The following is a 24,534-nucleotide window of genomic DNA, read 5'->3' as shown; positions in this document are numbered from 1 at the left end:
GGGAGTAGATATTTCCTTAGGTCCATCTCTGAGGAGGTATACATTTTCTCATTCTCCAGGTGAAAATTTGGCCCCAAAGGGTCCCCTGGCAAAATTATCTTTCATTTCATGTGGAAGAAGGCTTTCTTACTCAGGAGAAGTATTTTGCGACCTGGGTGATGTTCATCTACTGTCACTTAAGTATCTGAAAACTAGATGATCACATCCAAGCTCATCACCCCAATTCACTATATTGTAAGTGGGGACTGTGGTTCCTCTCATCCTGAAGTGAGTCAGATGGATCAGCCTATGGAGGTTCTCGCAGCAGCTGGCTCAGAGATACACATCCAGAATCATTGAGATGAATCCTTCTGCAGTATCTCAGAGACAGGAAGTTGCTCCCATCTTTGCCTGGGGGGAAGACTGGTGATTTTTTTGCTGGCTCATAGCAATAGCAGATTTTGACAGATACTAGGTTTTCTGAAAAAGCATGCCTGCTGTGGTGGCCCCCACATCTTCCCTTTATTATACCAGTGTCAGACTCAGCCTGGCCCATGCAGGGAGAATTCATGCCATGTGTCCCATCTATTAATCTCTTTTTTAAATTGTTCATTGATTATTTTAAATCTCAGAGGCTTTCTCAGTGTATCGACACTTTCTGTCTTCAGAGCATGCTCAGTTACTAAGAGGGATTTGCCAACTGAAGCTTGTATGTAATTTTGTGAACAGGTGGGGATATGTCAACACAGGGACACATCTAGGACAGCTACATGATTTTCTGCAGGCAGATGCAAGCTTGTTCTGCATGTTCTCGGAGCCAGCCAGAAGCTGTGCAATGCTCCAAGCTTCATCAAATATATCCTACTTGTGAATAGCTACACTGTGAGCTGCACCAGACCTCATTAGCTTAAGGCTGGCACCTTGTGAAATACATTTTGACCAGCTTGGAGCACTTGACATGCTTAGAATTAGGTGACCTAAAAGCCAGCTTTTTGCCATAAAATCAATAGCTTAATGTTTTCTTATATCACATTCACTCTCTGTTTTAAGGTAACAAAATCCCTCAGGCAGTTGATAAATGGGTTTAACAAACACCTTCCTCCTTAACTATGGCCTTTAAAAATATTTACTGAAATTCAAATAATGAAAAAAAAGACATGAAACTCTCAGAACACATCAATATGTAGATGGAAATTAAAGTTGTAGTACTAAGAGATACATTTCTCCCCAGTGGAAAGAAATTATATATATTTGGAAAGGAAGTTTAAAATAGCTAGGATATCCTTAGCTATAATTCCTTTTCCTGGAATGGTAAGACTTTATTATTTCATGACATTTCTGGTTTTGCTCTTACTGCCTCATTTTTGAAGTAGGTTTATAGAAGATTTTTTTTTTTATTTCTAGCAAAAATATAAAATGGGATGTTCATGGTCACAAGTAAAAAGCATTTCCTTTTAAGAAACAATTTTTGTAATAATGACTTTTATATAGGTATCTAAATCCTTAAATTTGTGTAACTAGTACCAAAAGCCAAATATGGGCTTAGTAAATACCTAAGATGTTGGACATGCAACAAAACTTCCTCTCAGAGCTGGCCTAGAAACAAATTACATAAAGAAGCCAGCACAAGTGCATTATATAAAGGCCCAAATTAAAGTTAGTAAAGTTACTCACTTCCTGTGTTTTAGAGAGCTGGATCTTTGGATTCCTTCCAGGAGTTTTGTACTCTAACTTAAGATGCAGAGGAGATGAGAGAGCATCTGAAATACCACAGATACTTAAGCTCTTCATGACTAAGGCTGTGAATGTGTCACAGCTGTCACTGGAGCCACAATCCACACTCATTCATTCCAGTTGCATGGAGTTTGACAGCTTGGATGGTGTTTTTGTGCTAGTGAATGGGTTAGTTAGCCAATATGATTACGTACAGTGGGTGAACAGCTGTAACAAACTTCATTAGAGAATAGTACTTAGTGATTGCAGAGGAGAGAGCAGCATGAAAAGCCATTATTAGCCATGTTGAAGTTGTTTCTCTGCAGCATTCAAATCTCTGGACACTGCTGCTCTATATTCTCTAGCTTTTTGTTCTGTGACTTGCTCTTTGTACCACAGCTGGATATGGTAATGATGATCATGGAAAAGACCTTCAGAGGCTGCCAAAGTCTGCACATTATATAGAAGAGGAGAAGACATGGATATCACAGCCTTTTTGGTTACCCTAGCAAGTGTACCCCTGACAGATTTTAATCTCTGATATTCAGCTCATTCTATTTCTTCTCTGTGGAAGACTTGCAAGTCTCTTCTGCTAAGGTAGTTTCCATTGTGCTGACCAGAAAATGGATTCTTGCAGATTAGACACCTAAAGACAGGTGTGAGTTTTGAAGCATCTACCTGTTTTTTACCTGTATCTGTGAACATAAGTTCCTGTTACAGTCAAAAGAGATTTAGGACATAGTTCAGTCACCTAAACATAGGTGTGAAGTGCCATTTGATATCCTTGGGGTATCTAACATCTACAAGGAATCTGTAGGTGTGATGCTGAGATACATCATGTCTTCTACCCTCTGTATGAAGGCAGGTGAAATACCCTGGGGTATTGGTGACATCAAATAGCAGTGTTTAGGCTTCTTATTCTGGCCTCAGGCCAGCTCCCAGTCAATGTAGATAAATTAAGTATTTACTACAGAGTGAGCTTTGTAACTCTTTAGCCTGAAAAAATCTTCAATAAATGCCACTGAGATGGTTTAATCTGCAGTCTGAATCCTGTCCTGGGTTTCTGATCCCTCCTGATGGTTTAAAATGTGACCAATCAAATCTTGGCCTCAGTGCTCTTACCACATACATAAAGAGCTCAGTTGATTTTCATATACTGTCATGCAGGGCTTGAAAATTCCCTTTGGTATTGCTGTTTTGGGATATCACAGTTAAGACACTGAGCCATAAAAGAATTACTACCTTGCAGGTATATCTACTTAGCTCTAAATCATTCCTGGAGATATTTTCCCTGAGAAGACTTTGAGACTGCGTTTGCCTTTCTGCAAATACAACTATCACATACAGCTCCTGGTCATCTTGTGATTGAATAATTTAGAAAGTGTTTTTCTGCATACATAATTTACAGCTGAAGTATTCTCAGCCATCTTTTAATACGTTGCCTTGTACAACTCCCTACTCAATGTTGGCTCTGTCCTTTTACCTTAGCCATTCTACATCATCCATTCATCATCATTGTTCTGTTCAGAGGAAAAGGTGAATCTATAGCAGACGTGTTGGGGTCATACCTGCGATCTTGCTTTACTTTCCTTATGACAGCCTGAGTGAATGTTTTCACTTTATCCTGACACTTACAGATGTCCAAGACAAACCACTTTTGTTACCCATCTTTCTCTCCCTATTGCTTCTAAGTTCTTTGAATGCTTGTGCTTCACCAGCTTCAGTCTGGAATTTTTCCTTGTGATGTATTTTCCCAGCTTCCTTGAGATGTATGTTCCCTCAAGCTTTTGCATCTTTAATGTGAAAAGACCTTTCTGTCCAAGTTCCTTGCGGGGAGTGAAGGCGCCACAGTTCCTAGTGCTGTTGACTTTACTACCCAATAGTTTCTCCAGACTCTCCTGTTTGGAATAAAGTATGCCAGCTGCGCACTTAATTTGGTGAAGGTCTGTATTGCTTTTCTTAGTTTTATTTCTTCTGGCACGTTCTCTATATCCAGAAAACATGGAGGTTTATGGTGGCTTATGGTGATTAAAGCAAAACACAGCCTACTTAAAGCTAAACTCTTCAACGCACCAGGCTTTAATATTATTCTGACAGGCCCAGCTTCTTCAAGCTCTTCTGGGGAGCTTTGTGGGCATCAGTTTGGAAAACCATTGAATTAAATCTCCTTGAAAGAAGTTTATTTAAACTTTTCAAGATCCATTTTATCTGTACCATCTTGACCTGACAAAATGAGCCTTACATATTCCTAGTGGAAGCGATAAAGGATTCTCCAAATTAAAAGCCTCCCTTTTTACTCAGTTGCCTTGATTTTTATTTTTATTTTTCTTCTGATAGTTCATTAAATTGATCTTATGCTTTCCTTCCCATTGTCCCTACTGAACTGGAACAACAAGGGCATAATTTAGCTACTCTATTCCCAAAGAGTTTAGGAGACAAAGCTCAGTAAGTAGGGTACGTATTTTGCAGCATTTTTGTGTATACCACTACTGCATTATGCAATACAATGGTTGTGACCTACTGTCAAATCTATTTGCAGCCACAAAAAGTTTAGTGTATGAATGGCCATTAGAAATATGTGTATGAAACCAACAATGTGATGGTTCAATCACACAGATCAGATAATGTATAATACATAGCTGTTTTCTTAAAGGGTGAAAAAGTTCACCTGAACATTAATGTGCCATTGATTTCTTCACTGGCTGCAGAAGTTCTCACCTGGTATTCTGCTTGGTGAATTGACAGACTATTCTGTGCTGCATGCCATATACTGAAATGTCAAAATCCAAAAATCCTTTCATTTAAATCATAGGTTGTGTGAATTTTCAGACAATTCTGTACAAGTATAACCAATCATATCACATATAATCAATCATAAGTAATTGTACAATTTTAGAAAAGAATATAATTTTACAAAATTTCCCCTCTACTTTTCTTGTAAGTACTTGTTCTATACATACAACATTTTTGTGTTCGCAGATTTCTGGGTGGGACTCAATGGCTTTTTATTATATACTGCTAGTATAGGCGGTGGAGTCCAGGTCTCAATTCTTTTGATTCCCACGCAAGTTTCTAAAATAATTAATGTGAATTGGAGATCCTTTTTACGTTCATTGGCTATGTTGGAATACTGGGCAGTCAGTGCAGAGGAAACCACCCAAGATGATCTAAAAAAGTTAAATGAGATCTGCCCATTTCATCTAAACTGGGCAAATTGAAAAGAATATGCAGGTGTGTCTGACTGCATGTCGGGGCTCATCCATATCACTCATTAGAAGCATGTTCAAACTTGCATTTTATAAATCACCTTCAAGAGTTTTAACCCAAAACATTACAGTTTGTGATTCGTGGGCTTGTTCCAACCTGCAAAATTTTTCTACTTCCTGCCGTGTCCTTGCCTTTTCCAAAAAGCATCACTTTAGTGTGTTACAACTTCTGTGTGACTGAAAAATCACCACATTTAGCTTCTCAGTATTTACATTTAGCCTGCAATAGGTAAAAGATCAGATCAGAGATCATAACCTGTACTATAGAAAACAATGTACATTTGTATCAGGAAAGACAAAGATGAAGAAGACAGACTTGAAGATAATTGAGCCTCTCTTGCTGTTTCATATCTCTGCAACTGCCCTCAACATGTAATAATCTCCATCTTTCCTCAAAATGCATCTTGAGATTTGGCTGGTCTCATGAGAGCAGAGAGACAGGATCACCTCCTTCGACCTGCTGGTCACGCTCCTTTTGATGCAGCCCAGGATACGGTTGGCTTTCTGGGCTGTGAGCACACACTGAAGCTGGCTCATGTTCATTTTCTTATCAACCGACATCTCCAAGTCCTTCTCCACAGGGCTACTCTGAATCTCTTCTCTAATATTTATTAATATTTATTTATAATAATATTATTTATTAATAATATTTGATTTACTAATCAAATGAACAAAAGAGTAAACAAATGCACATTCCGCAAAGTACTTCCTGCTTCCCTGTGTGTCATGCTAGTTCAGTACCCTTTTTGCGATGTGCAGTCTTTGTTCAACTGGGAGTCAGACTCTTCTTACCAAAGCCATGACTTCAGCCAACAATAAGATGAGATCCATGAATGGCTCTATATTTTCATGCTTGGCTTTACAGAGTATTTTATATGATTACACACCTGATTTAAAAAAAGAAATAAATCCTTCATAGATTTAAATAATTTTAAAGTAAATATTTCTTCTTTTCCCAAAGAAGTTCTTAAAAATGTCACTGTAATAATCCTAAATTGGTACTTAGTAAGGAATGATCTCTGGAAAACTCACAGCCTCAAAGCTCTTGTGTACTCAGAGGAGCACAAGCTCACCATCAAACGTTTATTGATCACTTAGGTTTTGCTATGTGCTTTTTATTTTTATAATACATGACAGAAATTTCTGTTGCCTTTTAAAGATAAAATAAACCTCCCTTGATGTGGAAGAAACTGCTTTCAGTAAGATTTGTTCAGCAATGGTGCATTTGGTTGACTCAGCCCTGGCATGAATACCAAGTAGACTGGAAATCGTTAGTAAAACAGATAAAACACTGCTGTAATGGCAGGAAAACAGGAAGAATCTGCAGTAACCTAGGAGAGTCCGATTTCCAAATGAGTTACTTTCTATACAACATTTAATAAAGATATTTAACAAAAAAAGGCAAACACCACAGTTACAAACAATGTTCAGGGTAATCATGGCCCAGAGGCTGTTCTCATAGGCAAATGCTAATTTGTAGTAAAGCAGCTTAGCGGAATGAGTAAAAGTGATGACATGTTACTTGACCTCAAGGCCAAAGAAAGGTCCCAGTTCTGATGTAGTTGTTATAGTAAAGTCCAATTTTCTCTTGCCTCCACTATGAAACCACCACTGGTACTTGTTGGCTGCTCAGTTTGCTTCTTTGAGCCCCTTCTTATTGACAAGTACCGTACAAAACACTTCTGATACAGAGGTGTGTGATGAATTTAACATAAAAGCAAAGGCTCCTTGCTGGCTGGATAGATAGATTTTTACCTTGGTAGAGGTTTGCTCAGTAGTTATTGAATTGTTGCCATTGACTGATGGATTCACCGTGGTCCAGCTGTTTACTTGGCAAGACCAGCTTTGCTTTTAGACCTTTTAAGCATTTTTGGTCTAGAGGCTGCAAAAAGGAGATTTACAGAGAGCCAGATAATGGTTTTACATAAGTGAAGGGAAACAGACAACTAGGGACTGCAATGAGTTAGAGACACATCAGAAGTAGACTTGTCTATAGGGAAATATTCTAGTTCTTGGATAAATATAACAGTACATAAGCCCTCCTTGACACTGCCAAGGAACCTTAGGAAGTAGAATGTGAAATGGGCCCCTGTTAGTGGTAACAAGAAAGGATTTTCAAAGGTCAAACACTCTGAAATTATTTTATATTAGTGATGTCTTTACACATATTCTGTTTGGCCCATTATTTGTAAGTCTTTGCTAAGTCCCTGGTAATTAAAACAAATAACTCTGTTTCTAAGTCTGTCTGTTATAAGCCATGTCTCTTTTCAATGAATTTAGTCACTATTTGCTTCTTAGTCTGAAGCAGAACTGGTGAAGAGATATCTGCATGTATGCTTTTGTTTGTATTTCAGAATATGTTGTTTATCACTTTCTTTGGGATAAAAGGGACTCTACAACTGTGGAACACATTGGCTGTGCTGATGCTGAAAACTTAAAAGACCACTAAAGAACATGCTGGATGTCTGAAATTTGGTCACTAAACTGTTGTTAAATTATTATTAAATTAATGTTAAATTATTTCCATGGCATTTTGAGTAGGTTTACAGGCAGGTCAACTAAAATTCTTCTTTACAATTCCTGGGAACACTTCAAAGGTTATAAAACTTCATACATAATTCCCAATAGGCCATTTGCAGATGGCCACTCTATTTGAAGGGCTGAAGAGATCAATGAAGCTATATGTACCCTGTTGGACTAAATTAAAAACAATAAAATCAAGCACCTAAATTATTGCCTGGGAGCTGTATTCATAGAGGGGAGGTGACGTATGGCTGAAAACAACATCACAAGTGACCAGGCAAATTCTCCCTTGTGCCTCCCACATCCTCTAGCTCCTGTGCTATTCTTGTATCCTGGCAGTGTTGTTGGACTGCAGAGGGGAGTATCTTAAGGCAAAATCCCTTGGCTTAGTCATGACTCTATGCTTTGATATCTCATGGTGTGGCAAGTCTGGACTATGGCTTTTCTGGAACTTCAAAGTTCAATCTGCATGTGAAGTAAGGACTCAGCTGAGACAGAGCAGGAGAGATCTCCCTTGGTGGGCAGACCTGATTCTCCAGAGAGTTGGGAAGCATCCTGGAAGAGAGAGTTGGCTGCACATCAAGCACTTTGTGCACTCGACTTGCAGATTCCTAGGAAGTTGTTTCCTTAGTGACAATAAAAACAAGAACAATTTTAGAGTATTTTCTTCATGTCTGTTTTTAGTCTTTTACAGTACAACTGTCACTTCTCTGCAGAAAAAGTGTTTTTTTTCAGTTGCCTTTTCTCTTTTGTAGCTCAAACTGGCACATAGGAATTCTTTTTTTATAATGGGGATCTGTCTTAATACTGTTGGCATTTTTAAATTTGCAGACACTGTGAGAGCTGAAGAAACAGATCTCGCAGGATTCTTACTGTGTTTGCTAAATGGTAGCAAGTTGGGAGGTTACCTCTGTAATGTTAGTGCTGTCTGCCGTATACGGTAGACACACCTTAAAGCCTACCCAACTCCAATTAAAAGGTACTCACCAGCTCATGAAAGTAGGCTTATAACAGGAGAGAATAGGAAAGCCAAATAGAAAAAAACAACATAAAACTGTTTTTAAGGAAAACTATTGACTTTAAGCTACCAACCTATGTATTCACCATTATGCACAGTAGTTTTTGAAAGCACATTTTGGAATCTGATTTGGGGAGAAAAATAAATGAGCTGCAGAATGGAACTGGTGTAGCAGTGAACCACATTTTTGTTTTAGTGTTTACTGAAGAAACCTTGCCAGATGAACACTCACTCTGCCTTCTGACAATTAAAGACCCCAAGCACAAGCAGAGGAATTTAGCTTTGATTTCCAAGAAAACATGCCTGACTGAAACTGGAACAAAAATACGCAGTTTAGAAGCTGAGAGAACTATCAGAGGTTGTAAGATTCTAGTAAAATGGAGATATGACAAGGAAAAAAGTGAAAGGACATATGAGCTGTGACGGAAGGAAGTTCCACACAGTGATACCATAAAGATGGTACTAAAGAGCAAACTCTATTACTATGTCTCAACTAGGAGTGGTCAGTGTAGGCTTCCTCTTTAAGCAAACAAAAGCTAGGCATCTGCAAAAAGTGACTGCAGTCAAAATATGATTCATGTGTTGGAGATGTCTCTTTCTTTTAACAGTAGAAGGAGTTTGTTTGTAATCTGTTAATTAACATGAGGGAACTCAAGCCCCGGTGACCAGAAGCAGTACAGTCAGTTCACTAACACCACATGATATGATGATATGATGTGATGTCCTTTTTTCAGGACATCACATAATTATAAATAAAATTTAACATCATGAGAAATTTTATTTTTCCATCCTTAGCGCAGTGGGGCTTAAAACCTTGTGTGCATGTGCACTTCCAAATGTGGTTTTAATTTCTGTTGAATTCTAACACAGCAAATCATGATTAAATTACAAATTGTTATAAGGTAAATCAGAATGCCTCTTATAGTATGGTCTAAAAATTATTTTTAAAATGGTAATTGGTATATATGTCCAGTTAAAATCTTTCTGAAATATCTTCCTCCGGTATCAAAAAGAATTTCCAAACTCTGTGTCCCCAATCAGTTATCATCAACATTTCTTTTTGGGGGGGAAAAAAAAGCTAAAAATGCAAATGGCAAATGGAAATATAGATTGTCCATTTGCTATTTTAACACTTTGATTTGAAGCATTAATTTAAATGGAAATCACTGATAACTACGCAGCAGGGTTAGTACTCAAAGGAACTCAAAGTCCTGCTTTGGACTACTTGTGCTGATATCCACATATCACACCAGTGGTTTTCAGCCAAATTTCAGTCTTTAGTGAACTCTTCCTTGCTCTTATGCAAGTACTTTTTCAGTAACTCACCACTGTTAAGTGCTTCCAGAGTAGACTTGAATCTTTATCCTTTCATCAAAAACCTGATCAAGTTTGACTCAGCTCTGAAATGCATGGATGATGAAATCTGATATTACAAACTGTGCACTGCATGTGTATTTTACATTTAACCACTCAGTAGTATCTAAGAAAATGAAAGTGATTTTTCTTAGCTCCAGCCTTCCGGGCTTTTTTTATGGGTGAATGTATTAAAGCAGAATACCAAATCAGGAATTAAAAGATTTGCTAGGTTAAATCAGAGAAATCCCACATGGGATGCAAAATGATATGTTGGACATGTATTGAGGAAGAAGTAAGGAAGATGAAAAAAGAACTACAATAAGAGTTTAACAAATTAAATTGACAATGTGCCATTTAATGTGCATGGTAAGAATGCATTGATTAAATGGCAAATGAAGTAGCAGGAGAATTTGCTGCATATTTTCTTACTGAAACACATTCTTCATCACAAAATTGGAATATATGCATTACTAAAAAACATTCTCGCCTTCTCTGTCAAGAGTGATGAATCTGCCAGTTGATAGTTAAAATTATAAGTATCAAGAATGAGGAATAGTACATACAAAAAAAAGGGAGAAAGAAAGAGTTGTGTTATATGAAGATCTTGGGTTTATGAGTTCTGTAGTCTAAAGTCTGTGTAAGTGCTGTGAAGTTCTGTAGCTGTCTGAAGACACCACCACCTCCAGCCAACTCCACCATCCTGTCACTACCTCTTGCATCTGCCAGCTGAGCTGCTTGCATGAGGGCTCCTTAACACAATTGTGTCACATTGACCTTGGTTAGCAAAGCCTTATTATTTAAACTAACTCAATTTCTTTGGTGTAAATTGGGTTAGGCAATGATCATACAGTCAGCTCAGTGGGCAGTTTGTAGGCAGTGCAGCACATATTAGTGTCTCTAAACTGACTAGGAATAATGTTCTTTTCAGCATGGATACAGCTGGAGAGATGTCCACAGCCTAATGCAAGTGTCAAGAATTGGCAGCTGTTTGAAGCACTGCTATGGGATTTATAAACAATGGTGGTAGGCATCTCATTTTTATAGAGGGTCAGCAGAAGGAAAGAATTAATGTTTTCATGAAGAAATCTCAACCACCTTTCAGCTAATGTAAACAAGTTCTATTAACTTGCTGTCAGATAGTTAAAAAGGGGAACACTGTGAAAGAATAATTACAAAAAAGAATGTGTAATTCACTATATTTGTAATCAGAGGAGATACAGCTGGTAGTCAGAGCTAAATTAATCTTATGTGTATCTGTAATACTAAAGGTATCTAGGTATGAAGTACTCATTAGTGTTAAATCCATGACCTCTTGTCCTCATTAGTGATGGGAAAAGGGCTAGTGGCTTTAAACTGAAAGATGGTAGATTTAGATTAGATATTAGGAAAAAGTTCTTCCCTGTGAGGTTAGCAAGGCAATGGAACAAGTATTCCAGAGAAGCTGCTGCTGCCCCATCCCTGGAAGTGTTCAAGGCGTTGGATGGGCTTGTAGCAACGTGGTCTAGTGGAAGACCTGCCTGTGGCAGGGGGATTGGTATTAGATGATCTTTAAGGTCCCTTCCAACCTAAACTGTTCTGTGATTCTATGATTTTTCACTCAAGTCACTCATAGCAGTAGTTGCTACTTTTGTCTTCAGAGCATATGGGCCTTTCATTTGCTTTATGGTTTCAATGATATGCAAAATAAGAATGGTAACCCTAGTGCAAATATGCCTTTTGTCTTCAACAGTGCATATTTTCTTGTAGGTAAAATAATCCTAAAAGAGTAAGATTTCCTTCATGATGTCTTTAAATGTCTGAGCAAACTGGGGTGTTAGGTTTGCTTCAGAAAACAGATTAAAAAGACAGATTAAACAAGCCCCACATGAATTTCCATTTTAGAGAGATGCTAATCTGGTTTACAAGACAATGAGGATGATGGCCTGTTGGATTGGAGCTGAATAACTGGCACTGAATAAAGTATTACTATACTTAGGGTTTATTCACCTACACATTTATGACTCGTACTTCCTAATGTCCTAATTTGTTTGTGGGTTGGTTTTTTTTGTGTGTATGTTTTTTTGTTTTTTAGCAGAATTGTTTTAATGTAATTCTGCATTAATTTGTTTTAAAATTATTGTTATTTTTATTACTGGCTTGAAGATAATACAGAATACCATCATTCCTTTGCAGAACATAAGCCAGAATTATTTCTGTAAAAGCTGTGATTATTGCCCACCAAAGAAGATTTTGTGATCAATTAGATCCAAGCAATGCTGGATGAAATTAAGCAAAGGACGTCTAAAATCATGACACAAAATTTTGGTTTCATCTCAGCTGGAGACGTGCACACACCCAAAATGTGCAAAATATTGTTGGAATAATTATTGTCTGCCTCACACAGCGTTTTCATTTCATGGCTCTTTCTGAATAAGGCAGTCCTTAATAAAATATCCAGTTCTTTGGGCATGTCTAATGGCAGCCAAGCTGTGTCCTGGAGAGTCCTCCTGTTCGTTGCACAGTGACTGTGCGCCATTCTATCCAGAGGCCATTACAGAATTATTCTGCTTGTCCAAAACAGCCTCACACTGTACTGACTTCAGGTTAGCAGACATTTCATTTTATTTGCGAGAGAGGATCATTCTCTTCCTTTATTTTTGTGTCCCTACCCTGGTCTCCCCAGTGAGTTACACATTTCAGAACAACATACAGACTCATCCCATGCTTCATTTACTCCAGCTGGTAACAAACTCTAGGGACAGAAGTGAACTCCAGGATATGGTAAAAGAAATGCCATGAAATGTGAACTCATCTTTTCTGCTGCTTGTGGAGGATAACTTTTTTTTTTTTGCCTGGTGCCTCAAATGACACGCTGGTCTTTGCTGCAGAATACGCTCCCAGGGAACAGCAACAAAAAACCCTGAGATGCAGGTTCACTAGAATGGGCTGAGCCAGGCAATAAATGTAACTTAGAGTTATACTGTGCTGCCACTACCTAGTTCTTAAGTTGCTTTCATGTATAAAATCAAGGATGTCTCAGAGGTTATCAGGCTATTAGCTAATGCACAGGTGAACTGTTAAACCTTGGCTTATATTTTGCTAGCAGACTCTTGCAACATATCACTGGAGGTCTCTACTTTACTTGGTTGTCCAGGTCCACCTTTAATTCTCTGCCTTACTGAGGATAAGAAAGTCCAAGAAGGCTACTTGCACATACTCTGCCATCTGCAGGCACGAGGTTCATTAATAATGCAGGATGCAGAAATGAGGGCTTTGGGACATCTTTATTTCTCATCTTAATAAATTGCATCCTTTGTAGGCTGCTGAAGTGGATCTCTCAGTGATGGAGATCAATAAAGCTTTCTCTTTCTTAAGTTACTTTTCTGTTTAAAATGGTTTTTGTCAAACACTGACTAGGATGGGCAGGTGTTTCTGTGAGAAACCAACCTGTGAAGCTGTGCTTGCCTACAACAATGTTACTGTAGTTATTTTAAGAGCTTAGAAGAAATCCTCTCCACAGATCATACAAGGAAATAGGAGAATACTGCAGAACTGCTGTATTATATTCTATGTTGAAACTGTGAAATCTTCGGCCAAAATCCTTTCATCTAATGTGCTTACAAAGTGTCAAAGTTTCATCCCTAAAGTGCTTGAAAAGCACATGATGATCATTATGATGATAGGTCCATTCCAGTGCTTAAAGGCCACAGATTTTAGTCAGTTGTTTGGGATTTTATTTTTTTATTTCTGTTTTTTTTTTTTTATTTCTGGGGTTTTTTTTTTTTTAATTTCTTTTTTCCCCAGCAGCTACCTAAATAATCTTTGCTTTGAATGACTGCTCCATTAGCTTCTCAAGCCACTGTTTCTTTGGTGTCATTTCTGCTGAGTTTAAATTACATATTCTGAAAGAGTGATCAGGCATTGGAATTGGCTTCTCTGGGTAGTGATGGAATCACTGTCCCTGGAAGTGTTCAAAAACCCTGTAGATGAGGCCCTTAGTGACATAGTTTAGTGGTGGACTTGGCAGTCCTGGTATAACAATTGAACTAATGAACTCTAAAGGTCTTTTCCAACCTAGTTGGTTCTATGATTCTATGATTAAACTCAGGGTTGGTGCAAATGAAGACCTGAACAGAATTTAGACTTGCACTAATGTCAGAAAACCAAAGGAAGGAGTTTGAAGCAACAAGAAAAAACTTATGTTACTGAGCACTTCACATTATTTGACTTTAATTTGCAGCCTGATGTAAGATGCTACTAATCAGCTCAGTGTAGCTTCGGCAAACTTTTACTGTCTGGGCTAAATTTTTTAATAGTGTGTGTCAAATCTCTCCCCTCCTTTCCTTTGCTCCCTCCTTTCCTCCTTTGTGATAGAAAATACAGAGAAATAGGACACAATCTGATGCTTTGAGATAATAATACATAATTTACTTGTGCTCTGAACATTTTCTCTACTCATTTCTTTCTATGTCAGACCAAAGGAAGGAACTTGGTCTGCCTTTTGAATAAGTAGGAGCTTCTCTGCTAAGTCCTGAAATCCTCCTGTCTGTCTGTGTGTCTAAGCCACTATCACTCTCATCACCCACTACCAAGAAAAGCCTTCAGTGTCTCTTGATTACCAGGAGAAGGAAAGACAAGAACATGTTGAAATTTTCTCTTTGCAGTTCTCTTCCAGAGACATGAGTGTATTCTGTGCTTTACGGTGGGTGGATAGGAGCCAGCTATGTGTCAGAGGCCATGTGATTGGGTGCCTATGTCTATTAGTACTGCAGTAATCTAAGTGTCAGAGAAATCAGTTTGCAAAATACATTATATAGGGTCCTCTCAAAATTAAAACCTGTTTTGATTATCCTTCTGTCTCTGGAAGGCACTTCCAGAACTTCTTTTTACTGATGGTGCAAAGCTTTATTCTGATTCCCAGCTTAACATCTTCTTATCCCAATACTGACTTTAATTTCATTTGCTTTCTTCCTCCTTTTCTTATATTTCTGCTATGCTCAGGGCTGTCCCTACTCAACACAGACTCTTCTGAGCTAATCAAGTTTTCTGCTTTATTAGATCTCTGTTTGCAAAGATAAGCAGTACGTTGTCCTAAAGCAAGGCAAATACACCTGCCACTAGGGTGAATTGCTCATCTTTTATTCGCTGTGGAGGGAGTTGAGGGAAACTATCTTTAATGTGGACATTTCACTTTTAGACAGCTAAATTTACGTGACATGAATTCCATCTCTGGTGTTGCAAGAACACGTGCTGTGGAGGGTCTTAATACTGCCCAAAAGTAATGAGTTCATTAACCACAAGATGGGATACAGCTGGGAAAACTTAGGCTGTTTGAGGTGCAGTAGAAAGGGAGGACAATAAGAAATGTGGGTGGAAAAAAGTTATTATGAAACTTGCTAGTGCTTTTGCAATAGCTTAAACTTCTCTTTCAGGGTAGGAATGAAACTGTCAACAAAAACAAAGCAAAATCAAACCAACCAAACAAACAAAACCCACCAGACAAAAAAAAGAGGTATTGTCATCTCCATAAGGACAGAAGAGACAGGGTTTTAATCCCAAGTCTGTTCTGGGAGACATCCAAGAGCTGGATGATATGCATTTGAGAAATCAAAATAGTAGGGAAATAATTTACCCAGTGAGGAAACAAGAAACATTATATCTGTTCTTTTTATCATCAAGGTGGGGTGAGCTTAGGCTCACAAAAGCTTTTTATGTTATTGTTCAGAAATGTAGAGAAGCCCAATGGATATTCATCTGGGACATCACCATAGATTACCAATTCAAAATGCTCATTGAAGTGCAAGCTGTTGTACTCAGAATGGCTTTGCGATTTGCATCAGAAAATGACAAGGCTTTGTACATATAAGGCCAAGAAAGATAATCTGGTCATCCTTTTGAACACCTTGTTTTTCTACACTTCTAAGCTTCCTTTTGTCAATGCCAGAGTTATATCAGACTGTTTTCTGCACACCATCAAAATATTTATTCCTTTGACACCATGTAGTTGCTCATTCTTTTTACCACCTTCCAAAACAATATATAACTCAATTTCATGCTGCTGTTGAGCAGACATATCCAGCCAGATGGGTTCAAAGCAGGGACAGATGACAATCTTGATCCATAGGTAACAGAGACCTTACAAGCTCCTATGTAATAATAAACGATAGATACACTTATGGCCAGGGCAGGAAATGAAGACCACTAGTTAAGGAAAGCAAATTACTCAATTAGATCTTGCAAAACTGTGATATGCCAGATAGAGAACACATTTTACTGGCTGTGGAGTAATGATTTTGAAGGACCTTGCCAAGCAGCACTTAAAGGTCTGATGGAATGGAGCAGCACGTAGTTACCTTTATGATCCCATATTAGTTGCATGTTAGCTATCAAGTGCCACATACATCACAGGTGCTTTAAAACAGTAATTGACCTGCCTGTGAAGATGAATACTTCTCATATAATTTTTTACTTTGCTTACTGATGATTCTTAAATGAATGGTAGTTTATAAATACTTCCCTGCAACTGAGTATCCATGGTCTTTAAAGAAGTCATGCCATTTCACCAGGTCTCTGGGAATGTTAAAAATATCAGGGCACAATAAATCTCATAAGTAATACAATAGGCAAAATAATGCCAATCAAGGAAAGAACTGATGGATGAATTTTATGGGTGATGTTAGACGGGAAATCTGCCAAGAATAGCAATATGCACAGGGAGTTATGAATTATATTCCATAACTGCTGGTTTCATAAGTCTGTAGCTGCTATAGTTGCAAAGATAAAGTAGAAAATCTTGACCTGCAGATGAATAGTCCACTCATGTGTGTCTGTATTTTCAGACAGCCTGAAGCAAGTTCCAACAAACAGACTTCCATAGTCATTATAATGTCAAAAAATGCTGAGATATTCAGAACAATCCTTTAGATTTTAGTAACCTTCAATGATTTATCATACCTGTATGGGTGAAGCAGCATAATATGAAGGAGAGGAATTGTTGTATCATGAACATTTTTATTACTTATAAAAGCCAGGGATTTTAAATAGAGTTTGGTTTAAAAAAAAACAAGTGTTTGGTAGTTTTATGCACTGTGTTCCAGAATGGCATAGACTTTCAAAGCTCAACAAAGGCTGGACTTTATGATAACACTTATAAATTGATGGGATATAGTGGATTTGGATTTTCAAAATTTTTTTGATAATGTCCTTACTGAAGAAAGACTCTACTGGAAGGAAAGCGGGTATCTACTGAGATTGGAAAAGGAATAACCTTAACTTAATTGTTCACACATATTTTGGCCTATGGTATCTTCTTATGTGTGTTCTTTGCCTGTGGCGAATGCAACGCAATGAAACTTGGCTTACCAGCAAATCTAAACCAAAACTAATTATACTGCCTTGAATTTGATGTGAATCAGGAGGTACATATGTACTTACTGCATATCAGCTGTGACAAAATAAGTTTGTATGCTTTAAAAATTTTACTGTGTGTCTGACCCCTAAACAAAAATAAAAAAAAAGCCGCAGGAGCATATGATTCTGTCTCAAAAAATAATAGTGAGTGCCACAGCGAGCTATGCTAGCCTAACCTTATTTAAGGTCTGAAAGTGAGCAATACACAGAATTTTCACATGAGCAAGAAATGAATCAAATCTTCAGAAAGTGTAAGTTAAGATCTCTTTCTTGGATTGACTGAGCAACACATTAAAATCTGTTCTAGAATAGTTTTGAGAGGGTCTTTTTTTAATATTAGAAAAATTCTATAAAGCTAGAGGACTAGGAAATAGAAGAGCTGTCAGGTTACACAGAAATGATTAGGAGTGTACTTTGTAAGGACAAATTATAATACCCTTACATCTTCAGGGAATTTCAATTTAATTGAAACCACTCAAGGGAAAAGAAGAAAAACACTCCACCAAAATTGTAATTGGGGACAGCTGAAGTAAAACATACACAGAAGTTATTAGGCTGTGTTAATAAAAGGAATAAAGATAGTACTGAAAGTAAGAAAAGGCTGTGGCATAAATTGAAGTCAGTGCTTTGTTTTGCTTACTTTTAGTGCTTCAGATTCTTAAACTTTGGAGATGGAATTTTGTCTGCCCTCTTCAGTCTGAGTATGCAGAAAAAAAAAACAAAACCAAAAAACAAACCAAAACAAACCTCAAAGCAGTAACACACTTTGTCCAAAATGAGGACTCTAGTATTAGGGTGTAAAAACTGCACCCTGAGGATCCTTCTCTCTTCTTCATTGACTGTAAGGAGAGCCTAGGGAGACTGAGCTGAACTATAAAGGTCTGACATGTGGATGTGACCAGTGCTGTTTAATGTTTTATTTAATGATTAGGGTGATAGGACAGAGTGAAACTTCAGAATGTTTGGAGGTTATACAAATTTGGGAGAAGTGGTTGATTGACCAGATGGTTGGTTGTGCTGGATTTGGAGGGAACTGAACAGACTGGACAAATAGGCATAGAGGAACCTCATCAAGTTAAAGAAAGAGAAATGTGACGCTCTGCACCTGAGAGGAATAAATCTATGCACAAGGGCAGGCTGGGGATCAGCTGGCTGGAAAGCAGTTTGCAGAGAAGGACCTAAGGTGGACATGAAGTGGATCCTGAGCCAGCAAAGTGCCCTTGTAGCAAAGAAGTCCAAAAACGTTGTCAGCTGCATGAAGAAAAGCATTGGCAGCAAGTCAAGGGAAGTGATGCTTCCTCTCTCACAGCCCTGCTGAGACACATCTGGAGTGGTGGGTCCAGTGCTGGACTGCTGAGTACAAGAGACACATGAACACACTGCAGTGGGCCCTGTGAAGAGCCACAAAGATCATTAAAGTCTTACAAGGAGAGGATAAGAAAGCTAGGGCTGTTTAGCCTAGAGAAGAGATTCATGGAGATCTTATCAATGTGTAGAAATATATGATGGGAGGGTGTAAAGGAGATGGAACCAAGTTCTCAGTGGTGACCAGCAAGAGGACAAGAAGCAACAAGCATACATAAATATGTATGAAATTAAATTTTAAAACAAGAAAATGCTTTTTTATTGTTAGAATGGTCAAGTACTAGAACAGCTTGCAGGAAGTTATGGATTTTCAACATTTGGAGATATTCATAACCTGTTTGGAAATGTATTTGAGCAGAGGAGTTGGACTAGATAGTCTCCAGGTCCTTGCCAATCCCCTGTTCTATGAATGCCCCTTTTTAGTTATTCTTCTTGCAAAACCACATTGCTCTCCTTGTGGAAATCAATGTAATTGATAATCCCACTTCATGTAGAAATATTTGAACAGCTGGATTCTCATTTGCATGTGGAAGCCACAGCATCTGCAATTTAGCATCTCCTAATTTTGTAATCACACCTTTAACTTCATTTTTAAAAAAGGAGTTCTACCAATATTCATAGGGGTTTTCGGCACCCTATGAAGGAAAAGTAGTAATCAAAAAAAACTATTCCTCCAGATAGGAAAGGACTATTACTAAGTATTGCTGATAGACTTGTTTATTCTTTGACTCCATAATGCCTAAGCCAGGCAGCAAGTTGAATATATTTTTTTTCAACTGTTTCCATGCAAAATTACTGCTAGGACTGTTTTAGCTACTTTTAAAAATTTTGTTTCACAAAGTCAAAACCAACGATTTTCCTGAATAGTGAAAACATTGGACATTAGAAGAGACTACTTGATTGCTTCTGGCATTAACGTACATTTTGTAGCACATGACCACCCCCCCACCCCTCCCAAACAATTAATGTGTTAGAACAATGGCTACAGACTGCACCCTTCCTTATGAACAATCCTATGACCGAATCAAGGTTGCTGGTTGCCAGCTCTTGCAGACAAAGATGGCATTTCTGCTTGAGGGCCTCAACACATCATGTACAGCTGAAAAGGGCTGACTTGTACCTTGTATCAGTAAATCCTTTCTGAAAATCCACCTTTTAGACCTCCTGATGTAATTACCCTTTAAATCCTGTTTTGTCATTGACAACAGACATGGTGAGTGGAAACAAGGACACTTGTGACTTTTGCAGTTAAGCATGCAAAGGGAGAAAAGTGAATAAATGTCTTCTTGGTTAAAAAAAAAGGTAGAACAGGATTCTCAGCTCCTATGATCCATGGAGATACTTTATTTTCAGTAAATTTGTAAAGATTAATGCAAGTAAATTGTGGGAAAATAACCCATGATATTTAAACTCAGGAAATAATAAGTGGTGTATTAAAGGCAGTGGAAGGGCCATGGTGGTGTTCTTTTTGTTTGCCTCAGTAGGATTGTCCTTTATAGACTACTTTCTGTGGGAAATTTTAGATCTCTTTCTGTTAGGTATTCAGTTAAATTTGCTTACATTTTTTGTTACTTATCATAGAATCAACTAGGTTGGAAAAGACCTTTAAGATCATCAAGTCCAATCATTACCATAGGACTGCCAAGTCCACCACTAAACCTTATCACTGAGGGCCTCATCCATACAATTTTTGAACAGTTACAGGGATGGTGGTTCCACCACTTCCTTGGGCAGCCTGTTCTAATGCCTGATCACCCTCTAGATGAAGAGATTTTTCCTAATATCCAATATAAACCTCCCCTGTGCAGCTTGAGGCTGTTACCTCTTGTCCTATCACTTGTTATGTGGGAGAAGAGACCAACCCCACCTCGCTACAACCTCCTTCCAGATAGTTGTAGAGAGCAGCAAGGTCCCTCCTGAGCCTTCTCTTTTCCAGACTAAACAACTCCAGTTTCCTTAGCCATTCCTCATAAGACTGATTCTCCAGACCCTTTGCCAGCTTCATTGCCCTTCTCTGGACCCACTCCAGCACCTCAATGTCTTTCTTGTAGTGAGGGGCTCAGAACTGAACACAGTATTCAGAGTGTGGCCTCACCACTGATGAGTACAGGGGAATGGATGATCACTTCCCTGGCCCTGCTGGCTATGTTACTGACACCAACTTATTTATTGCTTCTTAAGCCTTTGTGGTAGGTCAAACTTTAGTATTTTGGATTTCATATTGCTGATCCCTGTACTGCAGCAGAGACTGGAGGTAGAGTTATTCTGTCCAAATTTAGATATCTACAATGTAGATGTCAACATATGAGCTAGCTGTTAAAAATTCCTTTGCACTCACAGGAGAGAAGTAGAAAATTTAAAGTAGACAGCTAAAACAGGTCAGACAAACTGTTTTCTTCCTATGTTTACATCCTTCCATCGACTATGTGAAAAGAGACTTTACAAGGAAGTCATTTGAGTATGTGTCTTCTAGGTTTCTAAAATTATGTGACACATCACTGAAGGGTTTCTTCCCCACCTTCTTGCTAGCAGGTGTCTCAGTTGACATGAGGAAGGTTCACCATGACCTTTAATATAACTTATGAAGCTGGCATACTACTAGTTTTAGGAGGGAAATAATAAAATGCACTGGATTTCACACCTTGTATTGAAAGACTAAAGACAGTAAATAGAGTATCAATTACATAATTACCTCTTCATATATAAACCAAAGATGTCATTCTAGCAAAATTTGTACCATAAACAGCTGTGGAGTTCTTGTCTCTGAGGAGAACTTGGAAATGTTGAGGGAGTGATCTGTGAGCCAGACTGACTGGTGATGGCTGGAGCTTTCTCCTTGGCATCTTCTTTCTTTTTCACCCCATCATTCTCCACCCATGTTTATTCTGCATAGGGAAATATTCTTCATGTCACTGTGAAGTACTCGGATAACTCTGCAGGGAGTGGATGACTTTGATGCAAGGTACAGTTTCAGTCTGCAAAAGCTCAGTTGCTCCTGTATGTTGTCAGAAGCTTTCAGATTTCCACATTTGTGTAGTAGCTTGGCGATGGTGCAGGAGAAGGATGTTGTGGGCAGCCCTGACAAGACACTGAATTAAGATTAATTAAGTAATGAATTCACATTTGATCACCACTGGACTAAGCCATTGTGGGTCATCTTTGAAACTTATTGCTTTCCTTTCAAACCACTGGCACACATCCCAGTGGACAAGAAGCTTAGCAGATCAGATTATTTCTTTCTTTTGGGGTGAGGTAACAGCTCAATAATAGTGACCCATTATTTGATATGGGTAGGTTTGATTCCTTGATGCCTCCCTGGGAGTAGGTACATTCTACTTGCAAAACCACAAGATTTTCTTGGTTACTAACATTGTACTGTGCACGTGGCACTTGTGGGCTTCTCACAGTGCAATTCTCACCAGCCTTTAGGCTTCTGTAACATAGTCCACATATGTGCTAAGCTCCAGACTTTTTTTTTTTTATTAGGGGAAAGAAATGGGCACTTACTGCAGAACATGTTTTGTGGACTTTTTCCAACCTGCCCTTGAAGTGCCTATTTGAAGTAACACAAGGAATCTGCTATGGCACTGAAAGTGTCTATGGTGGACAAATTCATCCACCTACATAGGTGATGAATTACTTTTCTTAAGTCATTAGCTGACCAAAATAGGTAATTTTTATTTTCTTTGTATTTCAGTTATGCTTGAAATAATTCCCTGAATCTCATTCCATTTTGGTAACCATCAACTGATTTTCAAATTTGCAGACACTTCAACAGCTTTTCTGTTTCACCAGTGGTATTTGAAGACTTCTTTATATTGGGGAACTGCATATGCATAACTGAAAGATGCAACCCCCATGCTATTGGCTCTTCTGAATTTATTAATTTTAATTACAGTAGCAGATGAAGATAAAAAAAAGTATAAAGCACCAATATCTCTAATTTACTAATGGGATTGCAGAATTTGGCTACCAAACTCTACCCTATTGCATTTGGTAGCCAAACCCTATTGGCTACCATTGACATCAGAAGACAATATCTAATTCAAACTTCCATTCCAAATTCTATATTCATATATTTGTATCTTTCCCACGAATTTCCTGCATTTTTAGAAAAGTTAATTTTTCTCATAAAACATAGCCGATAGTCCCTGTTTGTGCCTTTTCGTTGTAATAGGTGAACTCTGCACCTGCATATATCATACATGCTAGGAGCTGCTAAACAATATATACAGGGTCTGCTGCAAGTCGAGGGTAGAAGTTCACAGAACTGGTAGTTGTTACTGCCTACTAAACACTTGAGTCCCTGTGGATGATACGAAGGCCTCAGCCCAGTTTTTATGCAGGTTTCCATGACTACCTTGAAGGCAAAAATGAAGTTGATTCTTTTACTTTCTCTGCAAAATGTGAAAGAAATGGTTTGCAGATGTTCATGTTGTCTCTTTAGAAGTTCCTTTTAAACTAAGATAAAGCATAAAACATCCACTCTCCACTTTTCAAACCCGGTTAATGCCAGGTTAAAGTAAAACTGGGTCTTCTAATATTGGGAAGAGTGTGTTCTGAAAGTTAACACCTTCCTGCAGGCTATCTGTCTGTTTAGTCAGTCATCTCCCTCTCTCCTTTTGTATTTACATCATATTTCTGTTGTATTACAGTAGCAGAATCCAAGGATAGAATTCAGTTGCCGCACCACTCTTTGGCCTTTCTGTACTGGCCTGCACGCAGGAGTGCAAATGATCAAGAAAAAAATTTAAACTCAATGTCTGCTAATGCGTCTGTCTGGTTTTCTGCTGCTTCTGTTAATGGAGTGACTTTGTTTTTCCAGCTCCTCACTGCTGAATGTCACCCACAGATGTTTGCTGTCCTCCTCAGCTGAGATCTTATCAGGCCTTCATTATTTGATAAACCATCAGAAATACAGTTAAGTAATTAAATTCAGTACCAGAGCAGAGCACGAGTGACTGATAGAGTGAGGATGGCAGAAAGCAGATCTATTTAGAGGGAATTTTATGAATCATTGGTCTCTGTTTAGTCAGGGTCTGGATAGAGAAGACAAAAAAATAGAGCTTAATTAACCTCTTTTATTTCTTATTTTTTTCTGAATACTGATGTCTTTGCAGTATGTCACAGTCAGTATGAAAATTGAGTGTCCCCTGATTATAAAAGTTCATTTGCATTTGCCTTTGTCATTTGTTTATTTACTTTCTGTCTTTGGTCTGTTTTCTCCTTTGTTGTATTTTCTCACATTCCTTCTGTTATTTTAAATGTTTTTTTCCAATACACCCTGGCTGTATTTTCTCTCTTATTGTTTGTGTCCTGTATCCCTGACTTCTTACTATCTATAATGACTTTATTTTCTTCTCTAATTTTTTTCTTATGCATTTAAATTTTTCTGTAGTTTTGAATGTCAGTTGTGTTTATGTCCATGGAGGTGACAGGTTGTGGCATATAGGAAATCTACATCAGACAAGATTTTAAAAGTGACCTCAGCATTCAAAGGCTTCATTTACATTTGGAGATAAAACAGATGAGAGAGAGTTCTCTGGCTCAGAAACAAACTGGTGTGGCATAGCTCATGCCCATGCGGCTAAACACTTACACCTTCCTAAGTAGAAATATTGCACCTAAATTACCAAAGACATTGCCAAAGGACCTCTGGCTGAGCTTATCTTGGACAAATTAAGTCTATAGTGTAGAAATACACTTGAAGGGGTGTGGTGTGCTAACCTTTGTTGGATGCCAGTTGCCCACCAAGCTACTCTGTCAATCTCCTCCTCAACCAGACAGGTGAGAGAAAATTTTCTTGAATGAAAAATTATTTGAGGAATTATGGTTTGGAATGAGTGGGATTTTTTAAACTCTGTGTTATGGCAGGAGTTGCTAGGATAGAGCTAATGTCTGCTATGCAATTCTGTTGATGTCCTA

General features: G+C 38.2%; 1 protein-coding gene across 1 annotated transcript in view; it reads left to right on the top strand.

Annotated features, from left to right (window-relative positions):
* LOC101877234 (pituitary adenylate cyclase-activating polypeptide type I receptor) overlaps nt 1-24,534 on the top strand; it is a 133,248-nt gene that overhangs the window by 5,299 nt on the left and 103,415 nt on the right. The window lies entirely within an intron of this gene.

Source organism: Melopsittacus undulatus, chromosome 1 (assembly GCF_012275295.1).
Source record: "Melopsittacus undulatus isolate bMelUnd1 chromosome 1, bMelUnd1.mat.Z, whole genome shotgun sequence".
NCBI lineage: Eukaryota > Metazoa > Chordata > Aves > Psittaciformes > Psittaculidae > Melopsittacus > Melopsittacus undulatus.
Note: the sequence above shows the minus strand (reverse complement) of the source record. Positions and strands in the feature narration are given on the sequence as shown.